This window comes from Delphinus delphis, chromosome 1 (genome assembly GCF_949987515.2).
Source record: "Delphinus delphis chromosome 1, mDelDel1.2, whole genome shotgun sequence".
Taxonomy (NCBI): Eukaryota; Metazoa; Chordata; class Mammalia; order Artiodactyla; family Delphinidae; genus Delphinus; species Delphinus delphis.
Window position 1 is genome coordinate 182,994,306 of NC_082683.1, and position 12,732 is coordinate 183,007,037.

The 12,732-nt window shown below is 58.7% G+C and overlaps 1 protein-coding gene across 1 annotated transcript in view; it reads left to right on the forward strand.

Moving 5' to 3' along the window:
• NAV1 (neuron navigator 1) overlaps positions 1–12,732 on the forward strand; it is a 208,674-nt gene that overhangs the window by 48,962 nt on the left and 146,980 nt on the right. The window lies entirely within an intron of this gene.

The window sequence follows — 12,732 nt, forward strand, 5'->3', positions numbered from 1 at the left end:
CTCGTCTGCTTCCCTCCCCCCGCCCCGAACTTGGTGGTCCCCCAGGGTGTTCCTCCACTCTCCCACCTTCCCTCAGCATCCTTGCTGCTCCCTCAGATCTCAGCAGCCAATCCGGTGCCTCCAGCATCTCGTTGCCAAGCAACAGGCTTCCTACCTGCCCCATTGTGTTAGAATCTCCATGACAACAAGTATTGCCAAAAGAGAGAGAAAAAGAAGTTAGGTGGTGGTAGCGGGAGGTGGTGAGACCCTGTGTTCCAGGACATTGGTGCAGTTTTGCCAGTAGTAACTTGCTTGCTCTCAGGGTCCCCAGGGTGGGGTCACAAGCGGCCTGGACCCAAACCGAGGAGATGACAAGTCACCAGGCTGACTGTCTGCACGTGGGGCTGGAGATTCTCTCGAGGGCCCAGGATGAGAGCCACAGACATTTTTTATTGAGACAGAGTGGGGCGGGGCCCGTGATCACCTTTCTGTGGGTCAGTACAGGAAGGCAGCGGAAGAGGGAGGAGTTTCCGATCCCTGCTTGACTGAGGGGGTTTCAGGAGCACATGGGGAGGTGTGTGTCTGAACAGGGCCACGCCTGGAGCAAGCAGCCCTTAGGGACAGGCTAAGACCCAGGGCAGGAGTGGGAGGCGGGGGTACCATAAGCAGGGTTTTGGACACACAGGCACCTGCCCAGGGGCCGTGGGTAGGTGAACCCTGTGGATTTTCCCGATAGGCCGATCTCGGCAGCCGCTGCGTCACCTCCGCCTGGCCTTCCTGCCCTAAAGGCCTGGAGGAAGCTCGTAGGGAAAGGAGGGATGGAGGAGGTGTGGGGGGAAGTGAGGAAGCCTTAGCTCCCCAGGGGCCCAGGCTGGGGCTCACTCTGGGTCTTCTGGCCGCCGTCTCCAAGGGGCTGACAGGTGGCCACCATGTGGCTCGCAGCCCACCTGCAAAGCAAGTCGGGGGATGGTCTCAGAAAAGGGAAGGACTGAAAAGAAAGGGGAGGGGGCCTGGGTCAGTTAGGGCACAGAGGAACTGGCGACCTGGATGCATGGCGGGGGCCTCCCAGGACCCTCAGAAGGGCAAAGATGTTTGACTACAGAACCTCCCGTCCTGCGGCCACAGCAGGGCCTGCTCGGGCAGTATTTACTGTTCAAGGCGGATGGTGCACGGAAGACCCCTCCAGCCCAGGGCCCGGAGGGCACTTGCGGGGCCTCGGCAAACCCACCAATCTCCCCTCTCCGCTGGCTCCGCCTCAGTGGTGCCGCCGCGTGCTCCACGGCTGTTCTGAGGCCCGGGTCCTCCGCCATGCTGCCCGTGGACCTGGCCGTGAGCATTCTCTGCCTTCCAAACCTCCCAGCAGGACTAGACAGGCCCCAGTCCCAGTACTTGGTGCTCCTCACGGATGGAAAGTTCCTCCTAGCCTCTGACTTGACGCCCCAAAGTCGAGCAGTTTGTTTTCTTCTCTGGGTCCAGTGAGCAGAGGCAGAGCAGCTCTGCTGGCAGGGCAGCGGCCCACATTTTGGCCTCCAGTTCTGCTCCCCTGCCTGGCCTGACTATTCGAGAACGTTGTGAAAGCTCTTGGCATGTGTGGCCGCAAGGAGGGCCAGGCTCCCCACAGAGGCTGCACCCCCCCGCCCCCACTGCTGTACCAGGCAACTGGGAGAAGGATGCAGCGGGTCAGACACTGTTGGGGGAAGACAAGCGGGGTGAACCTTTCTGACCGGTGATCTGCAGTTTGTATCTGAGACCTTTTATGAGATTCCCGCCTTGGACCCCATAATCCCCTTTCCAGGAATGTAGCCTGAGGAAGTCATCTGAGGCTCAGGCAGAGCTGGTCCGGTTGTTCATCGCAGTGTTACAGGAAATAGTAGAAAACTGGAAACGACCTAAATGGCTAGTGACAGTGCGATAATTCAGCAGCGTTCGGTTACTGCAGTCACAGAAGAGTTTATCAGCAATTAACAAGGATGTTTCTGAAAAAATGTCTGAAGATTTTTAAATGAAAAGTAAAAATGCTTACTACATAGTAAGCGAAAAGGTGTAAAATGTATGTATATAGTATCATCATAATTTTATGATGAATATATGTATGAGTGTGAGTTGTAAAAAGCCTGGAAGAAATCGAAACACTTAAAAGAGGCTAAGTATCGGCTAGTAGGGGATAGAATTTTTCTTTATATTTTTGTAGATTTTTCCAAGTTTTTCCTAATGAGCATGTTATTTTTATTATAAGAACTGCCCTTTTTAAGCACTTCTCCTGGGCTACCACGCTAAGCCTTTTTCACACTGCTTTAGATTGAATTTTTGTGTCCCCTAAAATTCTTATGTTGAAATCCTAACCCTCAAGGTGACGGTATGAGGAGGTGGGGTCTTTGGCATGTGATTAGGTCATGAATGGGATCAGTGCCCCCCATAAAGAGACCCCCCATAATGAGACCCCCATGAAGAGATCCTCCACGTGAGGACACAGTGAGAAGATGCCATCTGTGCACCAGGAAGGGGGTTCTCACCAGACTCTGAATCTGCCGGCAACTTGACCTTGAACTTCCAGCCTCCAGAACCGTGAGGAATAAAGTTCTATTGTTTGTAAGCTCCCCGGTCTATGATATTCTGTTAAGCCAGCCCGAACGGACTAAGACACATTATTTTTACATCAACTCCGTGGTGTCACTACCCTTGTTTTTCTTTTCTTTTTTTTTTTTTTTTTTTTTTTTTGCGGTACGCGGGCCTCTCACTGCTGTGGCCTCTCCCGCTGCGGAGCACAGGCTCTGGACGCGCAGGCTCAGCGGCCACGGCTCACGGGCCCGGCCGCTCCGCGGCACGTGGGATCCTCCCGGACCGGGGCACGAACCCGCGTCCCCTGCATCGGCAGGCGGCCTCTCAACCACTGCGCCACCAGGGAAGCCCCCTACCCTTGTTTTTCAAATGAAGCAACCAAAGTTTGAAGGATTTAAGTAACTTCTGCAAAGCCACACGTTTATAAATAGCAGAACCAGGCCCTGAGCAGCGCCCCAGAAAAGTTCCCAGAAGTCACAGCTGTCGTTCAGGGTAAGCGGTGGATCTGTGTAGCTGTGGGCTTCTGCTCTAAGAGTGCAAACGCCTACGCGTCCCCCCTCGCCTGGCCCGGGTCCAGCTCCTGAGCAAGGCTTCCGGCGGGGGGGAGCCTACCCGGAGCCCCTGTGCTGGGAGGTACAGACGGTCACGAGTGGGGCCTCGGGTGTGGGCTTCTGCGTCCGCCCCCAAGTAGTGAGAGAGAAGAGGGGGCTCCCCCAGCTTCAGCTGAGGCGGGTCTCCCGCGAGCTCGCCGGCCAGCCTGCTGACACCTGGCGGACCCTGGGCCTTGGGGAGCTGAGCTCTGGGAGCCTCACAGCCGCTCTCTGAGATTGGGGTCTCCTGCAGTCTAGCACCCGGGCCTTGGGCGACAGCCAGGCCTGGCCGCTCCTCCGTGCGTGACTCCCACGCAGATGTGCTGCTGCTGAAAGGGGGATGGGCCCGGCGTGGAGACTCATGTGCCAGGAGCGGGGGTGTTCTCGCTGCTGCTCTGGAAGGACCTGACCCCTCTTTCACGCTGGGGTTGCCTGCCCCACTTTGCAGATGGCAAACCTGAGGCCTAGACGTGAACAACTCCGGGAGATGCTTAGCACTGGAGTCCAGGCCGGGGGTCTGACCCCCAGGCTGCCACCCGCTCCCCGCGTGCCCACTCACCCTCGCCCTCCAGGGTCTTTGCTCGTGTAACCGGCCCGAGGCGGGAGGCCTGACTTGTGCCTCACGTAGGTTTGCAGTCCAGCCCCTCCAAAGGCCACCATGGGGTTGGTGTTCCACAGCGGGTAGCAGCCCACACTCCCCAAGGGGCAGCATCTCCGGGTGGAGAGCTTAATTTGAGAGCAGTTCAGAATCCCCGAGACCCCTCCTGCCCAGCCCCGTGGCCCTGGGCTTTGGGGCCTGGACGTATGTGGTGCCTGTTGGGTGATTCCCCTCTGTGCGCCTGGCTAGACCAGCCATCCCTGGGCCGGCACTGGAGCTGAGGGAGCAGAAGAAGGAAGCGAGTGTGACAGACATGGAGCTGCCGGGGGCCACGTGGGCTCCAGTTTCTCTGTCAGCCTTGAGCTCCCCGCCCCAGGCTCCACCAGCTTCTGCTCCGGGGCCCATCTGAAGGCTCAGCAGTCACTTGGGAAGCCAGGCCTCTAGTGACTGACTGGCCTGCAGGGCGTCACGAGCAAGGGGAGGAGAGAGAGAAGGACGGGGTGCGGCAGGACGGTCGTGGGGCACCTCCCAGGGTCTGGGCATTTGCACCCTTGTGACGCAGACCCCAAGCTCTCGTCTGCATCACAGGGGCCCTGGGAGCCCCCGGAGGGGTTTCAGCTCTGGGCTGCACGTGCTCCCCAGGCCAGCTCAGCTCCCTGGCGGAGACCTCCAGCCCCTGTGATCTGTGGGGCAGTTTGGTTTTTTTAATGAAATTTTGTTGGAGTAGAGTTGATTTACAATGTTGTGTTAGTTTCTGCTGTACGGTAAAGTGATTGGGATATACATTTACATGTATCCACTCTTGTTTTAGTGGGGCAGTTTTGGTTTCTTTTAAAATTAATTAATTTTGGGGGCTGTGTTGGGCCTTTGTTGCTGTGCACGGGCTTTCTCTAGTTGCAGCGATCGGGAGGTACTCTTCTTCGCGGTGCGCGGGCTTCTCATTGCGGTGGCTTCTCTTATTGCGGAGCACGGGGCTATAGGTGCGCGGGCTTCAGTAGTTGTGGCTCGTGGGCTCTGGAGCTCAGGCTCAGTAGTTGTGGCACGCAGGCTCAGTTGCTCCGCGGCATGTGGGATCTTCCAGGACCAGGACTCGAACCCGTGTCCCCTGGATTGGCAGGCGGATTCTTAACCACTGCACCACCAGGGAAGTCCCTGTGGGGCAGTTTTAAATCATTGATGTTCACTGGTACTAAGTCATTTCTCTTGGCTAAAGGAACCAAGGATCCTGACAGTGGAGCCGTTTACATGGATCAGATCAGTAAAAAACGCCACCCAGCTGACACACGTGAGCCTTCAGCTGCGGCTCGGGGCCTCCCCGGAGCTCGGGTGGGCTTCTCTCTCAGAGGCCAGAGAAACAGCCCCCCAAATGGGGACCAGGAAGGCAACTGGACCCTGGGCAGGAAGAGTGGAGGTTAGACCCCTGGGAAGGACTTGCAGCCCAGAGAGCTGGGTGAGAGATTCTGAGGGGGTGGGTGAGCCCCTCTTCCGTCGGGTTTTCTGGGGTCTCCCTTCTTCCCGCCTGTCGGCCTGGACCCAGCCTGGACTCAGCCAGGATCCAAGGGCTGGAGAACCCTCTCTGGGAAGCAGATCCAGGCAGCTGCTCGGTCCTGGGAAGCCGACCCGGGGACAGGGCTGGGTGGGTCTCGGCACGAGCTTGACCACTCACTGTAAATGCCAGCAAACTGACCTATTTCACGTCGCCCGAGATGATCACAGCCGGTCCCATTTTTTCCTCTGTGAGAACTTGTTGCCGTCTGGCCAGAAAGAAGGGCTGTCTGCAGTTTCTAGGCTAAAGGAATCCCCGAGGGTGTGCGCACAGCCCCGGCTCTGGGGGTGGAGATGGGGAGGGGATTGCTGAGTCCCACCGCTCGGGGACAGTCGGGCCCCGACTCTGAGCCAGGAGCCAGCCAGGCGGGCGCTGCCGTACTGAGCCGCCCCCCACCTTCTGCCAAGTCCCAGCCAGCGGACCCTTCTCCTCTCTCCCTGCCAGCGCGGTGCCCAGTCTGCCCATGCCCCCTGGAAATGACGACACCGCTGGCTGTCCATCCTGTCCTCTCCACGCTGACCGGGGTGATCGCCTTCTCTGCCAAGGGCAAGACCCGGCTGAATGGCGCCCCGCCCCAGTTTGCTGGAGTCCAAAGCCGGGTCTAGAGGCCAAGAGGAGGGGCGGGGGGGGGGGCCTGAGATCCTTCTACTGCGGCCCCAGTGCCCACCCACAGCTCAGGTCTTCCATCATCTCGGTCCTGAGAGGTGGGCAGAGGCTAGAGGCTGAACAAGAGAGAACGTTTAGTAAACGGTGTTGCAGGCCTGTCCTCAGCCCTGGGAACCCCCCCATGACGCCTGGTCTTGGGTCCTTCGTGGAGCCAGAGCGTGGGTGTGGGCGGGGGTAGGAGGGCCGGGAGGCGCCCAGGCCCTGCGTTTCCTCCTCTCCGCACAGGGATGCTCCCCTGGCTCCCTCCTCGTCCGTAGCCCGCGTGTCAGCTGGACACGGTCTGGGGCGCACACACACGGGATGAAAGTTGTGCGCACACAGTCGGGGGTCGGGCCCGCTTTTCCAGGGAGAGCCTGTGAGCACTGGAGATGGACCAGGACGGGAGGACACAGAGGGTGTCCCCACCTCCCGGCCGGATGGGAGCCGTGCAAGGGACACGGAGAGAGGGCAGAAAGCCGGAGCCAGGGCGCGTGTGCATCTAAGTGTGTAGGCGTGTGTGGGGGTGTGTGGGAGCGAGCACGTGTGCATACAGTTGCGTGTGTCCCTGCACCGACGTGGTGGGTGCGAGTGAGCGGGGTCACTGTACCTGTGGGGTTTGTCCGAGGGCTGTGGCGGCTCAGTCGCCTGTGTGTCCCCTGGGGTGGTTCTGCCTCTGGGGACCAGACGGGGCCTCTGGACCGGAAGTGAGACCCGAGCTGGGTTTGGCCACGGGAGGTCAGGGCTCCAGGGTGGAAGAACCGACGTGTCAGTTGGGGTAGGAAACCTGCCCTTGGTCCGGGGCTGCAGCCCAGGGATCTGTCTGTGCTTCCGGCCCCCGAAGGTCATTCCGCCCACCTTCCCGCCTGTGGAAATGTCGCCCCTGGGCCGTCCCTCCTCATCCTGCAGGAGGACCTCAGCTTCGAGGGGCCTCAGAGAAAGGACACCTCCCAAGGTTTACTTTGAACCGTGTCTGGCTTTGTTTGCCCTCCTACCCCCATCCCGTATAAACTGGCTGTCCCACAGATGCTCAATAAGGGCGTAGAAATTTAGGTTAGAGGGAAACGTTTATGTTATTGGGACTGGAATGGGTGACGGAGGTTCCGGCGGGAAATCTGGGTAGAACAGGGATAAACCCTGTGCTGATGGCTTGTTTGACTTTAACTAGCATTTCTTCAGTGATTTTTCTGGCCAGGCACTGTCTTAAGTGATTTTCTTGTAATTACTCACTTGATTTGTATAAGATGGGGATGACGATGAAGAAGCCAGCTGTACGGATGAGGGAGCACGACAAGTGACTCGCTTAGGACCACAAGCCGGACCTGCACAGGGGGTGGGGTGAGGGGGTGGGGACTCTGCCTCCAGGACCTTCCGCGGTGCAGAGCTGGCCTCAGCGAGCCCTTTTCCACGCGCCAGTCCGCTGCCTTCCCCCCTCTTCCTGAGAGGCAGCTTTTCCTCCCTCTCCACGCACCGGGGAACAGAAATGATTTGCCCCAATTCACGCAGCCCCGGGGGGACTCATGGGACCAGCACCCGGGAGTCCCACCTCCCAGGCTTTTCCTTTTTTAAATATCTTTTTCTGTGTATTTATTTTTGTCTTTTTCTCTGTCTCTCGGCACATCCCACCTCTGAGTGCTGTGGTTAAATGTTCTGACCCTTTTGAAAGGGGCACCCCGGCTGCGTTCACAGCGCGCAGACGCGACTCCTCCACGCCCCCGCGGGAGGAGCTGTCCGGTCAGCACCAGGGCCTCTAGACGTTGCCCGGAGACCACAGACCTGTGGGGACCGCCCTCCTCGCCTCCCTCCCGCCCCCGCTTTCACCTCCTTCTGAGCTTGAGCGAAGCATGCGTAGACCAGAGCGGGTCCTGGTTCTGGGGTCTTTGGAGCCTTGAGCCAGTAGCTCCGTTTGTCCCCTTGGGGCCGGGGGCCAGAATGGTTCCGGCTGAAAGGTGGGCGGCTGGGGGCGGGAGGGAGTCGGCGGGGAGGCCTGGGGGCGGGCGACAGAGCCGGGGCAGGCAGAGCCCTGGCCAGAGCTCGACCGTCTCGGCCCTACGTGATGCCGCCCTTTACTGGCTGTGTGTCTACCAGAGCCTTCCGTACGTCTCTGTGCTTTGGTGTCCCTGCCTGTGGAGTGGGGCAACTGCGAATTGATACACACGAAGCCCTTGGCGGTGGGGGAAGGTGAACGTGCCTGCTGGGGGTGGGGTGCTGGGACCAGGCCGCCCCACCCAGGAAGGCCCCAGCCTCTCAACTCCCCTGGTACCCACGACACTGTCCCGCTCGGCACGTGAATTTGTCTCCTTCCCTTCCGGGAGGAGGACAGCTGTTCTTAACACCATTTCTGCCATCTCTTGAGCACCTGCTGGCTCCGTCACCTTTATTCTCTCATTTAATCTTTACAACATTCTAAGACTGCTTCTTGCAGATGAGGTCTTTGGGCTCAGAAAAATTACATAACTTCTCTACAGCCACATAGCAAGACGAGGCAGAGCTAGGATTTGAACTCAGCTCTTCCTGACTCTAGAGCTGGACTCCCTCCTTGCCCGTGTTCCTGTCCCTTCTGCTGGTGGATGGACACTGGGTGCCGTCCTATCCACATGGACGGCGTGTTTCCTGTTGATGCCGCAGGCTTCTGAGCCGGGCCTGGCAGGGGCTCTGGGAGACCAGGCGGCCCCGTCTCCATCGCTGGGCGCCTGTGATTGTAGCCCTTACTAGTTGTCAGGCACTGTTCTAAGCACTTTACGCTTATAACTAACTTAGTCTCCAAAGCAACCCTGAGAGGCAGGTCTAGTTTCAGCCTCACGTCACAGATGAGGAAGCAGAGGTTATGGAAGTTGCCTGAGGTTGCACCATCAGCAAACAACCTTTGCACCCAGCACTTTACTCACCACCCACCAGAGTCACTTTGAAGAGCAGGGGCTGTAGGGGCGCCGGCAGCCCGTGGGCTTCGGGACCAGCCATCACACCCTCTGCTCCCCAGACCCGAAACCACCCCCGACCAGCCCCGACCCCGCTGCTGCCTCTTCCCGAAGCCTCCCAGGTCCCGCCTCATCTGCAGCCTGTGACACACGCTCCCCACGGCACTTGGTTTCGCGTCCGTCCACACGACGCCCGTGCCGTGATGAGGGTGGCCGTGTTTCCTCCCGGGCAGACTTAACTCCTTGAGAGCAGAACCCGGAGCTCAGCCCTCGGGGGTCCCCGGCACCACGGTCAGCGAAAACAGGGGTCCTGCTGTGGGTCCTTGTGTGGCTGCAATGAGCTTTGTGATGAGGACCCCAGAACGAGAGCGCTAAGGGACCCCCGAGGCTTCAGTCCGCTCGCCGAGGTGGCGTGAAACTTCAGATAGGGCACTTGGAGTGTGGAAGAGCAGAAAGGGTGTGTTTAGGGGCAGGGGACCTGGTAGGAGCCCTGACACCACACACGCACACGCACACGGCAAGAAGTGGGCTCCTTGCTTCCACGGTCAGCCCCACCAGCCTCCTGCCCTTGAGGCTCCCCAGACATGTGGGAGGCATCCCAAGGGATGAGCGGCGGTCACGCCAAGCACCGTGGCTTGAACAGAGCCCTGCCCCGAAGAGACAGACCGTCCTGCTTCTGCGGGACGTCTCTGTCTGGCGCTGAGAACCTGGACAGGGGCCGGTACGGCGCACCTCTTCGCCCCCGTACCTTATCCAGCCTGCTCTGGACAGGAAGCGGGGCAGCAGGGAGGCAGAGGGGGGTCCCATCATTTCCCGGAGGAGAGCCTGAGCCCGGGGCGGGCACGGGAGTCCCCCAGATCATTTGGTCCATTTAGAACGCAGCTCGGGTGCCACGGAGGCACCTTTGTCCTCGGGGTTCAGGAGCCCACCCCCAAGAACATCTCTCCCCTTTCTTCCCCAGCAACCCCCCCACCCTCTGCTGGAGACCCGTAACCCCGGGGTCTTCCTCCTCGGCCCCCGCCCTTGCCCAGCTGTGACCTGCCACTGGACCAGTATAAATCCTCTTCCCATCCAGCTTTGGAAAAAATGGTGATGGAGTAAAAGCAGCAACTGCATCTGCTCCATCAGCAAGTGAGGAAGAGGCAGCCTGCGCGGCCTCAGGGCTCTCTGGCTGGAAACCCGGCCAGGCCCAGAGGCAGGGGCCCCTGGGTGCGGGGAGGGGAGGGTCTGATCGAGGGGAGCTGGGGGTGCGCCGAGGACCATGCAGGTGAGAGGGGCTCGTGGGCAGCACCACCCGGACGGGACGGGGCTCCCAGGAGAGACGCGGGCAGAGCCAGGATGCAGTTCCGGGTCCCCTCGCAGACACAGCTCCCAGAAGGGGTGGTCTGGGGCACCACGTGGCTTTGTGCCCCCACTGGGGCTGAGGGGAGAAGCGGCAGCGGGTCATGTGGCACTGTGCCCACCTGTGCAGGACTAAACCTGGGGGTGCTGAAATGCAGAGCTGTGGTCTGGGGCCCTGCTCATAGGTGGTCAGCTGGTTGGCCCTGCCGGTCAGCGTGTGGCTCAGCCCTGTGTCCAAGGCCAAAGTCAGCAGCTCAGGTCCACGTGAGCCTGTGAGCAGGTCCGCGCTTGGGCCTCTGGTCCTACGAGGCATCGCCAGAGATGCGTGGAGCTGATCGCTGGGGCGGTGGCTAGGAGGGGTGACAGAGCAAACCTGCTCTCACCTCCACGGGGAAGGTTCTACTGCAGGTCCTGAGGCCAGGCTGAGGCACGGTGTCCTCTTCTTGACTTAAAGACTCCCTCTTTCCCCACCCGACTGTGGTTTCAGGTTTTATCCCACCCTCGTTTTGCAGACTGGGCGTGGAGGGGCTACGACATTGACTGGAATTCTTACAGCTGCAGGCAGCTCCTGCCTGACGTCCTCTGAGTGCCTTTACGAAAGCACTTCCCAGGCCCTCCTGTAGGGCTGTCCTGGGCCTGCTGGGGCTGGGGACACGGCAGGCCCTGCAGGAGAGTGTGGGCAGGTGGGGGGCCACTCAGAGTGACCTTCCAGGCTGTGGCTGGTGGGTGGTCAGGGGGTACACGAGGCAGAAGTGGGGTCAGGCGAGCCGTGGACATGATGCCCTGTGGGTCCAGGTGATGGGCAGACACTGGGGGTGGGGCAGCCGGCTGTGGCCCCCTGGTCACACCGGGCTTTGCCTTCCTTCTGTGCCAGAGGAGGTGGGGGGGACTTCACCTCATCCAGTACTGGTACCAAGTCATGGACATGCAAAGTAGAGGAGAGGGGGAGGGGTCACGGCATTTCTGGGTCTCTTGGAAATTACTCCATCTGTCAGCAGAGCAGACAGACTCCCACGGTCATTTCAAGCTTAGTCCTATAAATCCATCAACGCTTGAGGGTCTCCGTTGGCTTCTTACAGTTTAGCTTGTGGTCCGTGCTGTGGCCGGCAGCTCTCTGCACAGCAGGGAAGGGCACATCCCCGTGGCCTCAGGTGGACCTGCCATGCTCTGGTGGCCTTTCCTCTGTGCCAGTGTCCCCTGTCTCCATCTCACCCAAGTCACCGCGAGCATCCTCCCGGTATAGACATTTGCTCACATCTGTCATCATTCCCCAAGGATAATTTTCTGGATCTGGGGCTGTTCCCATGGCCGAGTGTCAGGGCCCTGTGGTGCTGCGCTCATACCACGACTGGAAATTATAATTTTCTAAGAGATAGTAAATTTGACAGCAACCAACGATAACATTTAATTTTCATCTCTTCAATTTTAATGAAGCCCTTTGTTTTTGTTATGTTGTGGCCAGATGTATTTATTATCTTATGAACTTCTTGTTCAACCCTTTGACCCCTTCCTCTACAGGGTGTTTGCTTTTGGTTGATTTGGTAGAGCTCCCTGTATGTAAAGGTATTATTAACTCCTTGTCTCTTATATATGTTGCGAGTATATTTACAGTTTATTCACGGTATGAACCTTTGGAAAGGGCTCTTCTGTCCATTCAGGGATTTTAATTTTTATGAACTGAAATCTATCAGTGTTTCCCTTTGTGATTCCTACCTTTGATGTGATGCTATAAAGACCTTTCCCACAACAAAATGAGGAGACCATCCATGCATACGTTCTGCACATTCTTTCATGATTTCATTTTCGACGTGGAACTCTTTCATCTGGAGTTGATTTTCCGTGTCTTTGTAGCCGGCTTCGAATTCCCTTTGAAATGAAAGCCATTAATAGATCAATTAATTCATTCATTAACATGGCGGGGAGGGGAAGCTGGTCAAGGATACGTGAGAAAGATGGGGTAATTCGTAGATCGGGGTCCAAAAGAGAAGGATCAGGTGGCAGGGGGTGCCCAGAGGGATCTGCCTTTATCTCAGGGTGGGACACTCATCTCTGAGACCAGAGGAGGGGGCGGAGGTCAGTTTGGCCAGGTCAGGAGGTGGGTAGGGAAGGGGCTAGGAAGAAAGGCTGTGAGCTGGGTGCCCACATCTCCAGGGACAGAGTGGGTGGGTGGGGACGGTGGGGAGGGACCAGGAGGGGTGGCGTCAGTGACAGAGGCTGGTGTGAGCCAGGTGGCAGGGCCCTGACCAGGGCGGGGGTACAAGTTTAGGATCTGTAACTGTGATGGGCTGCCCCGCCTTCGCGCCCAGTGGGATCTGGGAGATTACAGTCCACTGGAGAGGTGTCCTGTGGGAGAGCCGGGCATCAGGTAAAGGGGCAGGTGGCAGGAGCAGGCTGGGGGCACAGGGAGTCGATTCACCGTGGGCAGAACATTCTAGACTCAGGTACAATGAGAGATCCAAGAAGGAAGGGGCTGTGGGAGGGGAGTCTGGCCCCGATTGGTGGACAGGAACAGAGCCAAGGTCAGATCACCCCGTTTGTACAGGGCATTACAATCCCCGA